At 39.5% G+C, this 20,276-nt stretch overlaps 1 protein-coding gene across 2 annotated transcripts in view; it reads left to right on the forward strand.

The window, feature by feature from the left end:
• The first annotated feature begins 1,164 nt into the window (after positions 1 to 1,164).
• PLCE1 (phospholipase C epsilon 1) overlaps positions 1,165 to 20,276 on the forward strand; it is a 138,795-nt gene continuing 119,683 nt past the window's right edge. For both annotated transcript variants that reach the window (XM_063163514.1, XM_063163515.1), the window contains exon 1: positions 1,165 to 1,262. The gene's annotated coding sequence lies outside the window, so the exon portion shown is untranslated. The remainder of the gene's footprint in view (positions 1,263 to 20,276) is intronic.

A 20,276-nucleotide genomic window follows, 5' to 3' on the forward strand; every position in this document is an offset into this window, starting at 1 on the left:
CTAAATAGTATCATGTAAAATGGTACGACGAGTTCCTTGTTTGAAAGAGAATGAAATAAATGAACTGTAAGTTTTCCAGCCCCACACCGGGACACAATCCCTGCATACCTTTGTTATGAGAATCGGGGCCCTTCACATAAAAACGTCCTAAACCAACACGTGTTAGCTTATAGCCAATTCTCGCCAGTTTAAAAACTGAGAATGGTTCCTTTTAACTAGAACTTAACGAGACTCTTTTCTTTCTTGTACTTTCGTACAGAAAAAAATCGCAGGCAGAGGTGCACTGCTGCCTTCACCAAACCGCGTTGTCCCGCAGCGATGATGAAGCCCCGCCGCGTTCCGCTGCCCTCCGCAGGCTCCGGAGCTGCTGCGGGGCGAGGCAGCGGGCAGGCTGCGCTCCCCGAGCCGCTCCGGGCGCTGCGGGCGGGGGGCGCGGGTCCGCATTCCGATGCGCTGAGGCAGCCGCGGCCCGGTCCGCCCCCGCCCCGGCCCCCGCTCGCAGGGCGCGCACGGCGATGGCGCTGGACCGGCTCCAGCCGCGCGGGACGGCGCCGCTGCTCCGCGGTGCGGAGGCGCGGCGCTGGGGCGCTCGGCCGACGGCGCCCGTTCGCGGGAGGTAGGAGGAAACTCTTCCGCGGGCGGCTCCAGCTGGCAGCTCCGAGCGGCGGGACGGGACCCGGGGCGCGCTCTCTGGCTCCGGGAGTCCCCTCAGCGGGAGCCGCCCGGTCCTTCAGGGGCAGCCGCGCGCACGCGGGGCCGGGGCCAGCGGTTCCTGCTGCCGCACTTGCGGGGGCTCCACAGTGCCTGCGGGAGCGCGGGGCTGCCCCGGGCAGGACAAGAAGGAGCTGCCGCATCCCATCTGTCTCGGTGCAGGGGATGATCCTAGCGAGTCCCGAGAGCAGCCATCCGGTGGGAGAAACCCGCTCTCCACCGAGGAGGGGCGGTCCCGGGGCACCCCTCCCCGGCGGCCCCGCGCCCTCTGTCCGCGGCTGACTGAGCCGGCGGCGCTGCCCCGCGGCCCCTCCCCAGCTCTCCCCGTCCCTCCCGAGCCCGGCGGGGCGGTGCGCGCCCGCAGCCCCCGCCCCCGGCCCGCCGGGGAAGGCGCCTCGCTCGCTCCGCCGCCCCGGGCAGCGGCGGCCGTGGAGCTCTGGCGAGGCGGGGGCGGCCCCGTCCCGCAGAGCGCTCCGCCGCTGCGGCCCCGCCGCCGCTGGAGTCACCGCCGAGCCGAGGAGGAGGACGAGATACCGGGGGGACGCTGAAAGGTGCGTCCCCTGCACACCCCCGCCCGCTCTCACGGGCTCTTTCCCCGACTCCCGAGCGTGGTTGGCTCTCCTCAGGGGCTCTCTGGGGCCCCCACGGCTCTCGTGGCCCCGAGGGGCTGCCGAGGGCTGCCCGGCCGCTGCGGCCGTGCCCGGGGCGGGCGAGGGCTGCGCTTTCGGCCATGTTCCGCAGCCCCTGCGCCCTCCCCGCCTGACCTTCGGCTTACGGCTTCTCCCCCTTCCTCTGGCAGGGTTCAAGGATTGCAATTGCAAATGAAAATTGGGGTGGGCTGCCCTTATCCCACATGCTAGAAATTGTTCTCAATTCATCCCTCGCTTTCTCTCTTCCACTGTACAATGAATTGTAATTTTTACGTTCGAGTCTGGCAAAATTTAGTCCCAGCTTGGTGCAGCACATCGGAGATGTGGCGTTGGAAGGCGCCTGTGGCTGTAAGGCACAAGGGGTGCTGTGTCTCCCCCTCAGTGGCTCTCTGCTCTTTGGGGTGCTGCAGGCCCTGACACCCAGGCATGAAGGGGCAGTGCATTCCTCCCAGCTCCAGACTTCTCTTTGCCCCACTTGCTGAAGTGCTGTTGAGTTAGAAAGACTCAAAGTCTGCAAACACTTAGAGAAGTAGTTTCACTGAAGTGTTTGTAGGATCAGGACCAAAGTGTCTAGGTGTGATGCTTATCTGTTCTGCTGCACCCTCTTGGGATGCCACCAGCACAGGTGATAAAGGGAAGAGCCTATACAGGTGACTGTGAACTGGGCTTCTTCTGATAAGGGCAATGAAAGAGCTGGATTAAGAGTGGTAGAGAAATGCCTGAAAGATCAGCTGTACTTCAAGGAACAGTAAAATGTTTTGTTTCATTGTGAGGCATTTGTGTAAGGAACAGAATTGGCCTTCTTGTTCCATTTATTATTTTAAAGTTTTCCAAATATTTCCATCCTCTACATTTGTATGACAAAAGTTTGTAAATATTTCAATCATTTACATTTATATATTTGAAAGAAGATCTGAGAACCTGCCAATTATGAAGCAGCCTCTTAGTAATCATTGCAGAGCAGTGACTATTATGTAGTTTAAGAAGTCATGTTTTTCCAGCTACAAATATTCATCTTTGATCTGTGCTATCACATCCCTTAAAAAGTGCATGGCAAACAAGCAATGTTTGTGATCATTACAAAAGCAGTGAAACATACAAGGTGAAACGTGAAACAGACCCTGGTTTGTGTAGTAGGAAGTGCTCAAGAGAAATTCACAAGACATAATGGACATGGATGCCCATCTGCACAAATTTGCAGGGGATTTCTAAAAATCTTGCTTTCTTAGTGATCTAAATAGAATTCATTCTTGCCACATTGAGGTAGTAATCTCAGATGCTGTAATGAGTTCATTTGTGTTTTCATACAAGGTAAAAAGTTTGTTACTTAGACCTTGTGACTGTAGACGAGGCAGTGCAGTTCCTGTCCTCTCAGTTAACATTAATTTAATGTGATGCATTTTATGCAATAAAAGTGTGATGTTCAAACCAGGGTTCCAAGACATTTAAAAGGAAAAGAAATACCACAAGGTAAAACTTTCAGATGAAGAAATATGGAAGCCCTACTGCAGAATAACAAATTTCTCAAAACTGTGTTAAACATAGAGCAAGTTCATGGAGATGATAAGGTAATTTGAGATTTGGGAGATTTGTAATATGAGAAAAAGAAACTCTCTGTATTAGGTTATCCAAAAGAATGTAAGAAACAATTTGAGCACTATTTGTAAGTATCCACAGAAGAATTTCTTTTATCAAAGGGCTGTTTTATTTAAGAGAAACATGGATGTTAAGATCCTCTAGTGACTAGAACCTGCATGGAAATCCAGTATAGGACAAGGCACATATTGAAAAGTGACAGCTGTGACTGTTCATGAAAGATTGTAGATTTATAACCACTGGAAACATTTTGCTTAAGTTAGCAGCTCTTCCTTCTTTTTTGGAGAAAAGCAGCTATTATTTACCAATAGTTCTTGGATTTGAAGTGAGAATTAGTCAGAGAAAAACTTCAGTTATTAAGGAGGCAAAAAGTAATTAATCTATTATTTCATTAGAGGATCATGATTTGCATAGGGATTTTTTTATTAAACATTAAACTAAAGGTTTGTTTAGTGATCATCTTAATTTATGTGCGTATTGCAAGAGCATTTCTTTAGGAGTGTTTTCTTCTAAACACTTCTAAAACACTAATAACCACACTTCAGAACTTGGGTTGTGATTTTGTTTCTTGTTTCTACAGCACTTAGTACAAAACAGATTTTGGGTCATGACTGACTCTTAAATTTTATAAATGACAGTGATACGTGTTATTAGCAATAACTCATATCTCTTTGTTTGTTTGTTTTGTATACTTCTTGAAAATACCAGTAACTGGAAGGTTGGAACAAATCATGTAGTTCCAGCGTGGACAGACTTACTCTCATGCCTGTTCACAGTGCAGCCACTGATGGTTTCATTGAGCAGTGTCTATCATTTGATTGTGCAGACAGCAGGTTAACAGCTCTCTGTACCTTTAATATGCAGTCTGATTCATTTGTGAGTAACACTTTTCATCATGTCTCTGTTTTAGGAAGCTGTTAGCATTGCTAGCATTAAATCCATGTTTTCCTTAATTTTGTCCCTTCCTGAGCTTTCTTAATCGTTTAGAAGAGAGGTGTTGCTCATGTTGCTCATGTACTTGAGGACCTACATGACTGAGTACATGTTATGTGAGAGCAGTCCAGCTTACTCTGCTTTATTTGTCTTGGCAAACTGATATATATATATATCTGCTTATGGGTAGGGTTTTCCATAGTCATGGAAATGCCAGATATTGGTCATATTTCTCTCCTTGATGGTCGTATTTCACTCCTTGATTTTTCTGAGCAAAACATCTATCTGCTGAAACAAGACTTGTGTTTAAGAGCTGAGGATAAAGTGCTGACAGACCTTGTACGAATTTCCTATATTGGGAAGTCTCTAATATTTTTAATCTGTTTCAAGGCACAGAATTTTGGTTTTTACTTGAAACAAGGAAGTTAATTTGTAAGTACATCAATATGTGATCTGGTTTCTCCTACTCTGTCACGTTGACATCTCTGTGCAAGACATAATGAATGTCACTGATTTTAAACTAGGCCATCCATAATACTTTCTTCTTAACTGCCCAGTCATTCATAAATAATCCAACATGTTCAAGCAGGAGCTCGATGTGGCAGCACTTACTGAAACCTGGTAACCAGAGCTGAGAGGAACGAGCTCAGCTCCCCACCAGAATTATCCTTCTTCCAGAGCCTGCTACGTTGCTCCAATTTATCAAGTGTCAGTGTAATACCAGCTCTTTCAGTAAATGATTTACAGCAGTAGGGACACAAACCTTGTGGAGTATGTGACATGCCCCACGGAGCTGCCTCCTGCATTCTTTACATCTGAAACTTGTGTGTACTTGGCTTAGCACTGGGGGTACAGACAGTGCAGGCTTGAGTCCTTTAGGAGGAGGTGTCTGTGGGCCAGTGTAGGTACTGTGACATTTACAGTACTCTGAGGCATATCATTAGGGTTTAAATAGGCTGTCCACTTGGGATACTTTTTATTCTACAGTATGCTATCAGTAAGTAATATTTAATAACTTGTTACAACATTTTCAGTGATGCCTCCTCATTAAAAAAAAAATGAATATATAATTGTATTTGTCAGTTGTAACATTTCATTAGTAATTTAAAAATTAAATGCTCGGGCATTTTTAGTGTTCTTTATGTTACTTATTTCAATGTTTTAAATGAGACACAAAAAAGTAGAAACACTGAGAGCAAAGTTGAAGCTACCATTTGAAAATATTTATGGGGTAATGGTTTTATTCTGTTAGTATGCACAAGTGCTGTATAACTTGCATCTAATAATAGTGTGTTTTCTTAAACAGATGACTCTCCAGTTGCATTGACCTTGCCTTGTGCAGTAGGACCTTGCTGTCTGCTGTTTCAGACAATGCTCTGATGTGAGATCTCTCCTCCCACAGTATTTTTCTCTGTCTGTGCTACAGCATACAGCAAGAATGCTGCTGCAGTGATCTTTGGTATTTGAGGTTTTTGTTACACTGCATCTTCTTTCAAACATGTTCATAATGCATTCCTTTACTCCAAGTACAAAACTCTGTTGCTTGGATTAGGTTAATTTCTTTCTGTAGTGGTACAAATACCTTTCAGCAGTGTTTTGGGGAAAACCAACTTGGTTTCCCTTTGGAATTTAGCAAGATAAAAAGGGATCATACCAGACCAGCTACTGCTCTGTGCACTACAGGCAGTTTACATCAAAGAACAACCTGTAGATTTCTTCTTGAGGAACTTTCTTGATGTGAATGCCTCCATTTTAATTCCTTTAAAGTTTTGGATTTTTAGCTATGTACCAAATTGCAAGGGAAAAAGAAAACACAGTGTTGTAATATCCGGGTTGATTTGCATTTTGAAGATGGTATTCTGCTTCTGTTCTAATTCTAGGTGATTTTCATACTCTGACATTTTTCAAAGATGTATTTTCTACCAGTTAGCTATTGTTCAGTGTGGACAAGTATGTTAAAATGTGTTTATATGAGATTCTTGCCCATTGGTGGGCAATTTCCAATAATTGGATAGTATTTTTCTAACTTTTTCTAGAGTCACGCTTCCAGTGACTTTCAAGTGTGTCAGATGTTCTGTGAGTACATGCATTGTGTCTACTGAAAGCAGTGGGAAAATAACCTCATTGCAGGTATTTCTTGTGAAAGCTTTGAGTTTCTGATCACTCGGTGTGCACCCATTTTAGTTCAGCACTCTTAGGGAAGCAGTGAACATAGAGGAGTGTCTCTGCAAGGCTGGCAGCCCCTGGGTTTCTGACTGCAAACAGGCTGAGTCCCTGCTTGGGTGTGGAGTTCATATTCACTCCTTAGCTGTGCCACAGCCCATGGTTTTGGAGCGTTTTCAGTGGCTGTGGTGTCAAAGAAGACCAGGCAGATAATGCTTCTTGAAGTCTTTTGTGTTATGGTACTTCTTCATTAAAGAATATTTCTTACTGTGGCTCCTTTAGAGCCCTTGAAGATTTTCAGTGTAGCATGAATAGTCTATTGTTTGCATTTTTACATCCAAAAGACATATAAAAAGGGAAAAATCTTGCATAATTACCTTTGTATTGTTATGATTGCACCTTTTTTGTTTGTTTGTGGTTTTCTTAATAATCAATTTATGGAATAGACAACAAAAATAGAAACAGTGAAATCAAACAGTTGGACACCTGCTGGAATTATTTTTGTCTGAAGAGCCACTCAGAATGTTGCTGTCATTATTTGAATATACATGTCTTCTCATTCTGTGCTTTTGTTCAGAGAAGTATAAGCAAGAAGTTCAACTTCAGCGGTGGTGTTCACTCAGTAGACTTAGAAATTAAATAGGAAGAAATAGCAACATAAAATAAATGGTTTAATATGTGTGTCATTTAAAAAACCACCTTGACAATACCACTTAGAGGCATTCCTTATATCATTCGCCTGGGTAATTTAAGTATTTTAGTACAATTATAGGGGTTTTTTTATTCTGTTTTTTTGGTTTTGTTTTTGTTTTTTTTTTTTTTTTTGTTTTGTTTTGTTTTGTTTTGGTTTTTTTGGATGGATTTAGAAAGTAGCTATCAGTATTCCATCATCTTGTGAAATTATATTAGCTTAGGCCAAGTCCATGTAGCATTGGGTGCTGTTGTTTTCATTGTGGTACTTGTTATGCTTTTGTCCCTCTAGTTAAAGCAGATTTCAGAGACTGTAGGACTGCAATACATGGTTAAACTAAATTGCAGTACAAAACAGAATTGTTTATTAATTCTTTAATAAAGAAATTCTTTAATTTGTCTTTAGATGTGTCAGGTTGAAGAAGGTGGTTTTTTTACCTAAGCCAAACTAGCCTTTCTGCTACTTTAACAGAAAACATTTGTAGATAAGTATAAAGTTGACTATTTCTCATTTCTCATTCTTACCTAACTTTTCTAAAAGAGAATAAAAGTTAAATTTATATGTAGTACCCTGGTATAGGAAGGCTGTGATCATTAAAAATCAAGCTTTAGCACCCAGTTTCATTGTGGAGAAATAGTATAATATTAATACTGTTTGTTCTTGTTTGTGTTAAGCAGATATTGTCAACTACCAATCTATTTGTGCAGATTGAATTTGTTTATATATAGTTATGGGAACATTTTAGATTTGCAATAATGAAAGAATATTCTTGTAAAATGTTAGTTTAGGCCCATGACTAAGAAGGCATTTATGAGTCTCTTAAATTATTCAATGCTTTTTTTTTCTTAGTGGTCAGCTGAAATTTTTTCTTGTCCCAGCAAATTCTGAGCTATGGTAAATGTTTTTTGCTGGATCCCTGTGTCACTCACTATGAACACTTTTTGGAAGAATGTTTTGCTTGCTCTGATTATATTCATGCAGCAAATTCTGTAACTGTCTTAAAACTTCTTATTTCTTTGTGGTAGGAGATATAAGGACTTCAGGGATCATGGAAAAAAGAGTCTTGTTTAAAATTTTGTAGTTTCATTTGTAGAAAGCAATATGATACCTTGAAAGTCAGTGACATTTTGGATTGCAAATGGTCCTTCTGCTTTATCAGGATAAGGAAATACTAAAATTTTAGATTAACTTTGGGGGCATTGGAAAAATAATGGGGTAGTTTATGATATTAATAAATGGATAATATCTACAATTGAGATGTATCTTCACTGTTTTGTCTCATCATTCTGATCCATTCTGGGGACATACTAACAAACTGATTTTATTATGAAAAATGTGTTTAGAGCATCGAATTCCAAAATCTCATTTTCCTTCCATGGAACCTTTCTTTTTGTCTTAGAATTATTAAACCATTATTGCTCCCATTTGCATTTTGTTTTTATAAACAAAAGTTCTGTTTTTAAGGTTCAGATTATGAATAATTATATTACCAGTACAACTAGTAATTACATAATAGTTCAACTAGGGCTTCTGGAAAAACAGTGCCTCTCTGAGTACATGACTGTAAGAATTGGCAATACTGGGAATCCCCTTCAGAAATTAATTCTTTATACTTTGTGAACTGTGATTCTAGATTTGCAAGCCAGGTTCAGTAGTGGTGTGTAGAAATAAACAGTTCCCTAGACAGCAGCCTATAAAACAGGTCAGTGTTAAAATATGCAGTAACATCTTTCAAATGTCTGTTTAGCATTAGACTACTATGCCTGCCTGAATTCTCTTTCAGGTTCAGATCATAGCATTTGTTTGGAGTTTTGTTACCTGGTAGGTGTAGGGATGTTAGAGATTCACAGACAGTAATGGGTTTTCTGGAGATCTTCACTTCCACCCTCCCAGAAGAGGCAAGTTTGTATATTCTCTAAAAATTTGTGAATATCATTCTGCTTTGCCCAAAGCTTAACTTCATCTTCGTGTCATCCCCTCGTTTTGTTCCACATGCTATTTATTCTGTTATGCAAGTTGATAATGAAAATGTTTGTCCTTAACAGTCAATCATCTTGTTGGCTCGGTGCAGAAAGCTGGTTTTGAGGCTAAAATTTCTGATTTTAGCCTCAAAAGATACTGTACCACAGTTACAACAGTACAGCACAGTACTGTCCTTTATAACAGCTTCAGTGCACCCTTGAACTTCTTTTCAACTGTGGTGCTTTACAGAAAGCTGCATAGAATTGACTTAGGAGTTAGTGGGAGAGCTGTAAAAATATTTGAGGAAGGTGTGTGCACAGATTTAAAGCAAAGGAAATTGTTTGGTGTGACAGCATTGGAGCTCTGAGGTTGCTCTTGAGAAGAATGGAAAGCCCTGGACAAAAGAAAAAAAAACAACCTTCAATTTCTTGTTCTTGCTTGCATTTGCATTTAGCAAAACTCTCCCATACATTTTCTGTGCATTTGAGTCAAAGAAATCAGTGGATAATTTTATTAAAAATGCCTTTGTGTCCTGGTTTTCCCGCCTTAGCCATTTTGCTTACAATAAAGCTCTATTCTGTGAGCAACCATATGCATCCCAATAAAGGTTTTAAAGTTTGAATTGAGACAGAGACTGTCTCAGCTTTTGGCCAGCAAATGCAAAGAAAGTTGGCCATGTTCCCTCTATTTGCCAGAAAAGCATGAAAGCTGGGGCCCCTCCTCTGTCTGAGAGAGAGGGAAGCTCTGATCTTTCTGCATACAGAGTTTTGGAAGTATTGGTCCTTGACATATTATTGGTATGACTTGTCTGTCTCTTTCTTGCTTGATGTGACCCAAAGCCCCTGAGAAAAGATCTCTTATCTACAATTGTATATATTAACCTGGGCTTTTTTCTCTGATTATCAGTTTGGTAGTACTTTTTTCCCTTCTACTTGCAGTCCTAAATATCAACAATTAATTCCATGTCTACAGAATTGCAGTTTTTTTGCATGTGGCTTGTCTCTCATGCTACTAAATCTAAAGACCTAATTGCTTACTTTTTCAATATTTGATGTACATATGGGTGTGTAATTAAAAAAGCATAGATATTGTACTAATTATTGCATGTTTGTGTGTAGGCATTTCTACTACTTGGTTTGCTCATATTCAGGAGTTTGCAACTTTCAGTATTCAGATAATCTGACAATCCCTTGAATGATGTATGACTATATAAAATAAGAATCTTAAGTTATGAAGGAGATTATCCATAAAATTTAGACTATTTTTAATGTATTCTGTTATGGTTCAAAAATAATTAATTATTGTAAAATATTTGAACTTAAAATATTAAAAGTCAGAATATGGGTTTTATAATTAGTACATAATAATATCTCTTGCACATTTTTTTACCATAACTGTACCTAAGATTATGTATATGTTGCTGTGTAATTTTTTTCTGGTGAGTGAATAATGGAAACTAAGCAAGTACTTTGGTTTTTATGGTTATTATAAGCAGTATTATGCACACCTGGATTATGTACAGCTATTACTAAGTTATATAAACAATGTACACCCAAACTGCTTGCTTTTTCTCTATAATTACAAAATTTGTAGTGGGTACAGTTTTTGTTTTTTAGAGCAGTAGCTTGTAAGATTAGAAGTGCTGAAATGCATGCATTGTATTTTCAAAAATAAGTTTAAATGTGGTAGTACTACTACCCTTATTACTTCCATAGCTGTTTCTGCTTTTATAAAAGCATTAGAACACTTAAATAAAACCAACCAGCATTAATGAACAAGTAATACACCAGAAAACTATACAGAATCCTTGAATACTTCAGTGTGAGGAGTGTGCTGTTTCTAATTAAATTTGTTCTTAGATTACTCTCATGAAGTGTTTGAAGTTTGTCAGATACTCTGTGAGGTCTAAGGTAGATTTTGTGTTTGAAGGTAGAGCTTGCCTTTCCTAAACTAAATTCAATTCTACTGATTTTTCTTTTTTCTTAAAGGTAGGTAAAAAGGGAAAGCAGATAGTTTTGGAAATCAGTAAGAAGTTGTCTGGAACTTGTGGGTTCCAGACACAGTGAATACAGTGGGTCTGAGTGTGACACAGTCCCCACTAAATTATCAGGACCAGATCTATAAGGAGGTACTTACAAGATTGCAAGATAAACTCGTAATAAAATAAAAGGGCTACTGATAAAAAATTAAAGAATCAAGAAAAAAGTTGATCTAGAACTTGAAGGAAAAGATGAAAGTGAAAAAGATTTGCAGGAGCAGCTAACTGTTTTGAGGTGTGGCAGTAGCATGCCTAAGAAGACAGATGAACAATGTTTAATTTGAAATCTCAAAGGACAGGTTAGTCTGCATTCATTTACGTATGCTGGTTTTATATGCTCTTTCTTCAGAGGTCACCTGCGGTTATCCATGAACTTTATTCTAGATGTGCAGGTACTGTATCTTTATACCTCATCTCCACATTTCTCACACAACCTTGTGAGAAATTGACTTTTCCTTGTTGGCTTTCTATTGACTAGGAAGTACCAGAGAGGAAAGCAATACCATCCACATTAGAAACTGTTACTATTTAAACGAAGATCTCCATACAGTATGCAAGATACCGATTGAGAAAAGGGAGAGCTACAGTCTGCCTGTTGCGCCTCGGGAGTGCTGGAACAGGTGGTACCCTCACTGAGCTGCCATGTATAAACACTTTCTGTTCATATCATCAGTGAACCTGACCAGTTGTGGCACGTCACTGACAGGCATCCCCTTGCAGACTGTCTTGAAGCAGGTTTTTGTTTTGCACCGTTTTGAAACATTACAAGGTTTTTGTTGCAAGCAGAGCACTGTTGCCAGCATCAGCCCTTGTTTTGCTCAGAGCTGTGTAGACTGCACAGACCATTATTTTTCCTTGCTGCTTTGCCTCCCTTCAGGGATCTTTTCTCGTGCCAGTTATTACTTCATAACACACTCAGCCGCCTGCTGGGGTCAGTGCTGGTTTGAACGGTCTGTCCTGCAGGTGAGCCTCCTCCTGCACTGGTCTGCAGGGTTTTCCCCTCAGCGGGATGAAGTCACTGTTGTCATCTTGCCCAAGAGAAGTCTGATTACAAGGCCTTGGACTGCTCCTTATCTTTCAGTTTGCTGGTTCAGTGCTGGCCTGATAGTGTTTGATTCAGCATTTCAGAGTAACCTTCTCATCCCTGTTCTTGGCGACATTGAAAAGTCCATATTCTTAGTACTGCTCGAGTGTTACTTGATAATTCGTTTCCCTCAACTTCTTTTTATCATTTGTGGTTGTGCCTGATGGTGAGACAGATGACCTCTTGTGCTGGGGAGTTGCAGGAGGGATCAGTGGGAGGACAAGCCCAGGGCTGAGAGTCTGCTGCAGTCCACCTGGGTCAAGAAAGGCACCAGTGAGTGAGCTGGGTCCTGATTCTGATCTTAAAAATCTGATCAAATGGCCGGGAGCAGCAGAGAGCGGGGCCTGAGCCCAGAGATGTCAGCAACATAGCTCAGCCAGAGCTGGCGCAGTCCTGAACTGAAATGGCTCCTAGACTGCTGTGGGGGGCTGCAGGTGGGGCTGCTGGTGGCGTTAGAGGACTTGGTGTTCTCAGAGCCCTCACAATGCCTCTGATAAATACCCACATCGATCCTGTCCTGGGTTAACACCATGGAATGCTGTGCTGCTTGTAGCATTCATTATCGTGCCCAAGAACGGTACAGAAAACAGTGTGGTTTGGTCTTAAACTGTTACAGCAGAAATAACCTTGAGTGTTTCAGCATGCGTCTGCTGCCTCGTTATCTTTTACAGTCCTTTTGTGGTTGTGTTCTTTGGCTTGTTTAATTGTGGCACCAGCTGCTTCCTCTGTGGTGCTGTCCCTTCTCTGCTCAAGTTTAGAGCATTGATCAGGCATGTGTGCAGACCTCCTCCCTTCCAGGACCTTTCTGACCCAAATACAAGGAGTAGAGTTGTATGGAGTTAATGTGTTAGCAGCAGGGCTGCACAATCAAATGGATGCAAACAATCTTTCTGCTTGACTGAGAAAGTATATATGTAACACCCATTTTTATGTAATATGTTATTACAGAGGCATATTAATATAAGAATGTATCCTAGGGTGAAAGAACCAAGATGATTTCCTACCAACATTTTCAGATTTTAATGAAACAGTTTTGTTTGGATACTAGCAGACTCTCTGGCACGTATTGCCAGTTAAGTCAAAATAGAAAAAAAGGTGTTCTGGAGAAGGAAGTGTCATTTTCCAAATTATGACTGCAGTTTTTAGCCTAGTTTCTTATGGAAATGACTTTGTAAAGGCACACTGTGTGTCTGTACACATTTTCTTCCAACTTTTAACTTGGCCTGTAGCAACTGGGTTTATTACAAAGTGCAGGTCTCAAAAAAGCTAGACTCAATAAATTTCATGCAGATGTAACTCAGATATAGAAGAGAAGTTCTGTAAATCATTTTGGCTGTGAAGAAGTCGCACATTAGTTGGGGGTCTGTAGAGGAGAAAGACCTTGGTAATACTAATTCCTTAGCATTAAGAAAAGCTTTTGTTGGAAGTAGCGTCAGTTATTTCAAATTCATTTCTTCTAGGAGTAACTAAGTTATATAATGCTTGATTATTGTGCATTCTCTTGTTTTAGATTGTACTTTTAGCTACACTACGTGAACCTTAAATATCCACTGAGATGCTTGTCCATTGATTTTACCAACAACTTCATTGGGTTAAAATTCCATCTATTTAGCTGGAAGTACAAGAACTTTTTAAGAAATGTAAGAAGCTTTGAGCAAGTGATTGTTTGTGTTAGATAATACAGAATTAGCTTTTGCCACATATTCTTAACCTAATTAACTATAGTTTGTGGACTGAAGTAGACTAAAATATGGCCAAAAGTCCCATCTCATCAAGGGAGCAGATTTTAATGTTTATAATTCTATATTCTTACTATTCTTGAAGCAAGGAGCTTAACTGTATTACCCATGAGTGACCTGTTTTATGAAGACTGAACTTAAATTGAATACTTGGTGCAGGTTGTCTTTTTATCCTGAAATAATGGGTGAAGTACAAATGCACATTTGTGAGCCACAGATTATAAGTACAAGTAGTCAGAAATATTTAATGGACTACTTTCTTAAAGTGTCTGAAAGATAATCAGGAAAAGCAAACAAATACCTCCTCAGCAAAGATGTAAGTGTTCATTATGATGATTTTGAAGGTTCTCAAATGAAAGATCACCTAAATATGTCACAATCATTAACAAAGACATGCTATGTTAATCTTCAGGCATGTTTCTCCTTCAGATAGGTTAAGTTGTTAAAGAAATGCGACTGAGACTTAAGAAACATGGAATTTGTTTTGTATTTTCTCTATTTGACTCCATTTATCTTGGAAGATGTGGCAGTATATTATGAAAGAAACTTTGTAATTTTGATTGTGGGTATATTTCTGTCCTATTTATTTATTGAGTGAGATTGAATAAATAGTATTTATAATTTGAATTGCAATGAGGCCTACATGGGTTTTATAGTATTAAAACATTTAATTTAAAATGATCACTGAAGAGGTCTTTCTCAACAATCAGTTTTATCTGAACATAAGGAACATCTTCCAGCATCCTGAAAAAATAATTTGCAGTTGTGTGGTGACTTGCTGCTTGCACATTTCATTTAGCAAGAGCCAACATCTTAGAGGTTGCTTCATGGCTTGAGTTAGATGCAGGGTGGGCTTTCTCCCAGAGAATGATGTGACTGATAAAACCATCATAGGAAAAAAATTAATGTAGTCTTGATTTGCTGAGCAAATATTATTTGAGTAGTGCTGTTTTCAGTGTCACAGAGCTTAATATCTAGAAATATTATAACAGTAATAGTAATATAGAAATAATTTAATGTATTTTCAGGGCTACTGAATTAATAGTCTTCTGAAAATTCCATGTTTTTAAAGAAGATAATTAATTACAATCGAAGTAAACAGGTTGTTTGCTCTTGCCTTGTTTTACTTTTACCCTGTTTTTTACTCTCTCTCTTAGGCATAATAATATGCACAGAACATAGCAGATGTTCAAAAGAGAAAGAATCAGAGGTTAAATATTAAGTTTCCTGAATGAATGGCATTAATAGATCCAGAGTGGTATACAAAGAAAATCTATTTTGAGAAAGGGAAATTGTGCAGTAATTTAATAACGTCAGCTTTCAGCATTTGAAATATTTTTCTTTGCTTTTCCTTAACTAAAGTGTAAATGCATAAATTGACAAATGACTGAACTTTTGTCCTCCTACAGATTAGCATTTAATTTTTATTTGAAACATTTACTGGGGTTTCAAACTCAATCTTATTGTAGTTATGACAGCTGAACAGTAACATTAAAGTTATTTCTCAAGTCATGTTTTAAATAGGACTACTGTGGCTTAACATACTGTGACTAAAAGTCTTAGCTTGGGTTTGCAGAACATAAATTGTAGTGATATATGTGCTTTTAACGTACCCTCAGACATTTTAGTCTCAGAAATATTTTTATTGCAGGTTTGTTCTGTTCTCACCAGTGTGGCTTGAATTACAGCTAATACAGGACAGCGAGAGAGAGGGAAATGAGAGAAGACTTGGGTGCTCACACGAGGAAAATGCTGTAAGGAAAAACAAACAAGACTAGGAAACTGAAGTGTTCTTGCTGCTTATTGTGTCACACCTGGATTGGAGTAATTTTAAAACTTCAGTGGGGTGACAGGTATGACAAAGTGCAGTTGCTGTTTATGGAAATATGTGTCAGTGTGGCACATAAAGTCCCTTGAAGACATGGTTTCACATTGGGTACAAATGCTGGTGAGCTCACGTGGGAAGACTGCTACCAGTGACACTTTGCTGTTAAGCAGAGCTAGATAAGAAAGAGGCTTGCCAGGGCTAGAGATTCCTGCTGGATATGGGGTTTTGCTTTGTGATGTGAACCTCTCTGGTATTGCCTTAGGAAAAAGGATGAGAGTTCATGGTGTTTGCATATTTGGTAGAGGGTTCTTTACCTCAGGGCTGAACTGTCACTGTGTTACCAGTGTTCAGGCAGATAATCCTGTGCTGTAGAAACTGATGTGCTGGTTTCTGTCACTGCTGAAGTGTGGATCCCAGCACAGGAGGTGAAACTTTGCTGGGAGGCATGGGTGCTACTCCAGGCGGGGTGTGGAGTGTGGCTGGCATGCTGTGATACTGTAGGGCTTGGCCAGTGGCTGGCTGACCTCTGAAGGCTTGGAGCAGCTGACTCCAACAAATGGTATCCTCTGGTTAAGGCAGCATCTCCAAAAGCATTTTTCACAGGTGTGGTAGGAAGAGACTGGGATCAGAGTGTGAAACACCCAGTTCTGTCACTGGTGTGCCATTGTGAATCTGTGATTGGATGCTTTTTACAACTAAAGGCCAACATCTGTTTCCTACTTACTTCCTTTCACATCTAAGAACTCATCTGGCTTTTATCTGGCTTTCTGTAATTTGTCCTGCTCATGTACTTTGTTTGTTTGATAAAAACTATGATGGATATGGTATGCCATTTTACTACTACATTAGTCTGTAGTCCCAGGTTAGTGTTGACTCTTTGGAATCATAATCAGTTCATATTTCCAAGTGGCAGATTTTGAATGTGATAACCAAAGTCTCAGCACATTAGTTTTTGTCTGTAAGCCCTCCATTTTGTATTAATGTTTTAAGTGATTGATAAATAAGTATGTACTATAATTTCCCCCATATTTATTAATTGTATTTTGATGACAACAATTATTTTCATTAGTATTTTAACAAAGACACAATTTGAAATATTTTAAAAATAATTTCAAATCAAGGTGTGTTGTGCACAAAGCACTTTGAATTCTTCTTCTTCACTTCCATTTGATAGACTTAGAGCCTTGATCAGTAGAAAAGTCTCCTGTTATTTTTCAATATATTTAGTACTGGGTGGCCTTAATGAAGGGACCTACTGTGCTTTAGCAACTGAGGAGAAATGGCATAATTTGACTAAAGTGAAACCATGCAAATGAAGGGGTATGTGTGTGTGTGTGTGTAGAACTAGAGAATTTTTTTAAGGGTAAGATGAAGGTATGAATGATGGCATTGAGTTCAGGGAAACTATAAAGTTTTCAAAGGCGGACAAAGCCTTGAAATAGGATGATGGATGAATTATTTTCAAGTCTGAAGCTCTAGGTGCTTCAAAGGATCTGAATGACTAATTGTTGGTACTCAAACACACACTCAATGTGTGGGCAGGGCAGTTGGCTTAAAACTCAAACCTCATTTTTAATTGTGTCTATTTTTTTGCATGGTTTGTATGATTACTTTTTAAATTTCCAGATCTTAAATTCTGATGGCGCTAGTGCGTTTGTTTTTTACATGCTTTTAAAAAAATCATTTTATTTCTCACTGTATTTCTTATTTTTTTTCTGTATAAGCATTATTTAGCCTATTCTTTTGTGTAATATAGTTTATTAATTGTCAGTAATTTTCTTCTCGCTTTTTATTTTGTCTAATCTTTCTAAGAGATCTACTTACCAGTGATAAGTCTGCTGAATTCTGTGCCTTGAAGATTTTTGTTTTTAAGTGTACTGCACTTTGTTTTCCTGTGAGTGACTCAGTGCTTGAAAATCCTTTTTATGCATTTAAGACTGTTTTCACATTCCTCAAAAAAATTAAGAAAAGTTATTCCAGAAGTATTTGTTCAAAGATGGAGAAGAATTATTCTGCCTTCAACAGCTGGAGTTGTGCATCTCAGGTAGAAGGGCTTGTTCTTCCAAGTGTCAGTGATGGAATTACAGCTTCCAGATAAGGTCACTTAGCATGAAATTCAAGTAACCACTAAACAGAAAGTTTATTTAAACAGCTTATTACAGGCCAGATGTAGAAAGAAATACAGAACTGATCCTGACAGTGAGATAAATGCAGTTTTGGCTTCTCTCTGTGCATCTCCTTGGCAGAAAAGGAATTCCTGTAAAGAAATGAAGACTGGAGCTGGTATCTGGCAGAAGCTTCACATTCTCCCTGATGGAGTGATGAATGATGAGGCAATTGAGAGGGTTCACCATCTGGCAGACATTTGCATAGTTTGAGACATCTAATACACAATTATGTTTAGATAAGTATTCTAGAAATTAGAAAAAAGGCTCTAACTTGACAGGACATATAAATACTGTAGTTCTTTGAGATTTTTTTTGTTGTTGAAACACAGATGCTGGTGGTAAATCTGAAGTTCTGAATGATGCTCTTTGCCAAATCAAATGTTGTTATAACTTGCTTCCAACTGTTCAAATAGGATTTGTGCACATCTTGAGTGATTCTTAAGAGTCTAGCTATTTCCTCTTTACTGTTTGCCCATAGTCCCCTAGGGAGAAATGAGGTTTAGAAAATGGTGATGACATGTTGGTGCCCTGTTATTGTGATAGTATCTCCTGCTTGTTTCTGACATAAAACCCTGTAATGAAAAATTTATACTGTGCATGATACAGTATAAATTGAGGAGGGCTCAATAAATGTGGTTTCTTATTCTGTTTAAGGAATTGGTCTGGAACAAACTATAGCTTACATACTAAAAAACAAAGCCCATTATTCTTTTTTAATTGTAAATTGATAGTTCTAATATACAAAGCATTTTCCTCATCAATCAGTTTTCTCCTTAAGAGCTTGAACTGGGATTATAGTTGTCAAGCATAGTTGTTGGGGTGATGTGACAAAGATGATCAGTAGTTTTATATCCACTTACTATGCCAAATTGTTTTCTGTAATTTCCCAAGAATCTCTCAGTAACTGATTGCTTATTCCTTAGATACTATGTAAATAATAGTAATTTGAAATAATTAATGAAATCACTTGGTTGTTGTGTTTTGTATGCTGAAATGACTTTTGCTTAGGATAGTTACCTTGTATACGTAGCACGTAGGATGAACACTGAAGAAATGGTTGTAAATGTCCCAGTGTGGCCAGGGTAGAGGGGAGGGTTGTCAGGGTTCTTGCACTTCCCTTTAACTGTTTTGAATTACTGTCTGTCTCAGTCCAATAGCAGCTAGTCCATGGAAACCACAGTATGTGTTTAGTAATGTCATGTATCTGTTTCGGTCCCCCTTATTCTCTGCACTCATAATCCTGCCCCTACCAGGCATTCACTGAATTTCCTGTGCAGCTTCCATGGCATCATACATACAGAATTGCATTTGGCATCACTGACAGCACCCAGCTTCTCCAAACAATCCCCATCTTCACCTTGACACCCATCCCCTACTGCCTCTCATGCAGTTGCTACTTGTTCCCACAATCCAAAGAGCATCCTCAAACATTTACATGATCCTCTTTTCCTTTGACAGCCTAGAATTGAAGGGCTTTCTAATTTAACTACATTGTGTGATGGTTCTGGTCCTTCACATGCCTTTTCTAAGACTAAATAATGCTCTAAGTTCAACATGCTATATTTTGTTTTCACTGAAGCAGAATTCTGTCTGACTTCAGATTGAGTAATGAATTACTGGTTAAATGGATAGTAAATTAATACAGTTTTGTAGTCTTTGATTATGTTGGATGTTTTGCCTAGACTGTTGTAGACTGCAGGTCCAGATATCTGGGGATTAAGAAATCATTAAATGCTGATATTAATTGTTATTAATACTAATTAGAACCAGCTTGTACTTGAAGTCTTAAAATGCATGCAGTCAGTGTAAATGAAAAAGAAAAGTAGACAAATTCTTTTGTGTCACATGTTTTCAGACTTAATACATTCTGAGAATGTGTGTGCTGAATGGTTGCCAGGTTGTTTATTTTAATTACTCATTTGTCTTTGTTGGCTGACCTCTGCATTCACAATGATTCACTAACGCTGGATCTAATTTCTTATATTTTTACTTTCCTTTACTGATAGAAGGAGCACATTACATTTCTGACATAACTTAGGCCTTGTAAAATGAACCAGTGTCATTATTAATGGATTTCATTAGCCAATCTAGTGGCTTCAGAAAATACCAGCATGTACTGAGTACAGTGCAGGCTTTGCTGTCTGCTTCAAATGCTTTTATGGTCAGATTTAACTGTAAACTACATCAGTGTGGATGTACAACGGGAAGAGTATGCTTTTGAATAATTTCAGCTTTTTTACATGCAAGTGCATGTATATGTTTGTTTGTGGATTTTATATGGAGATCTAGGCTTTGGCCACCCAGATGCAGACGGGCAAGTAAAGGAAGCCGCAGGGAGTGATAGTTCTGCAATTCTACAGTAAGATATGAAATACAGTTTTATTGGTTGAGCTTGGGAGGTTTTTACTTGATAGCATATAAAACACTGTGTTAACACACTTCATAGCATGTGTAATGAATTCCATCAGTTTCAGGAATTTGCTGTGCACACCGAATTGAAGTCTGTTGATTGCAGTGGAAAGCAGACACTGAGAAGAGTATAACTGAGGACACATGAAACCCCTGTCATCTGTTCAGCAGAGCCACAACTTCAGATATTTTTGCAGTTGTCCATAGATCAGAGGCTTTGCCAATGTGGTATTTACTTGCTATCTCATGAGGTTTTGCATCATACACTGGACATACCAGACTTAGAGAAATTTCAGGGTGCATT

This window comes from Melospiza melodia, chromosome 9 (genome assembly GCF_035770615.1).
Source record: "Melospiza melodia melodia isolate bMelMel2 chromosome 9, bMelMel2.pri, whole genome shotgun sequence".
Taxonomy (NCBI): domain Eukaryota; kingdom Metazoa; phylum Chordata; class Aves; order Passeriformes; family Passerellidae; genus Melospiza; species Melospiza melodia.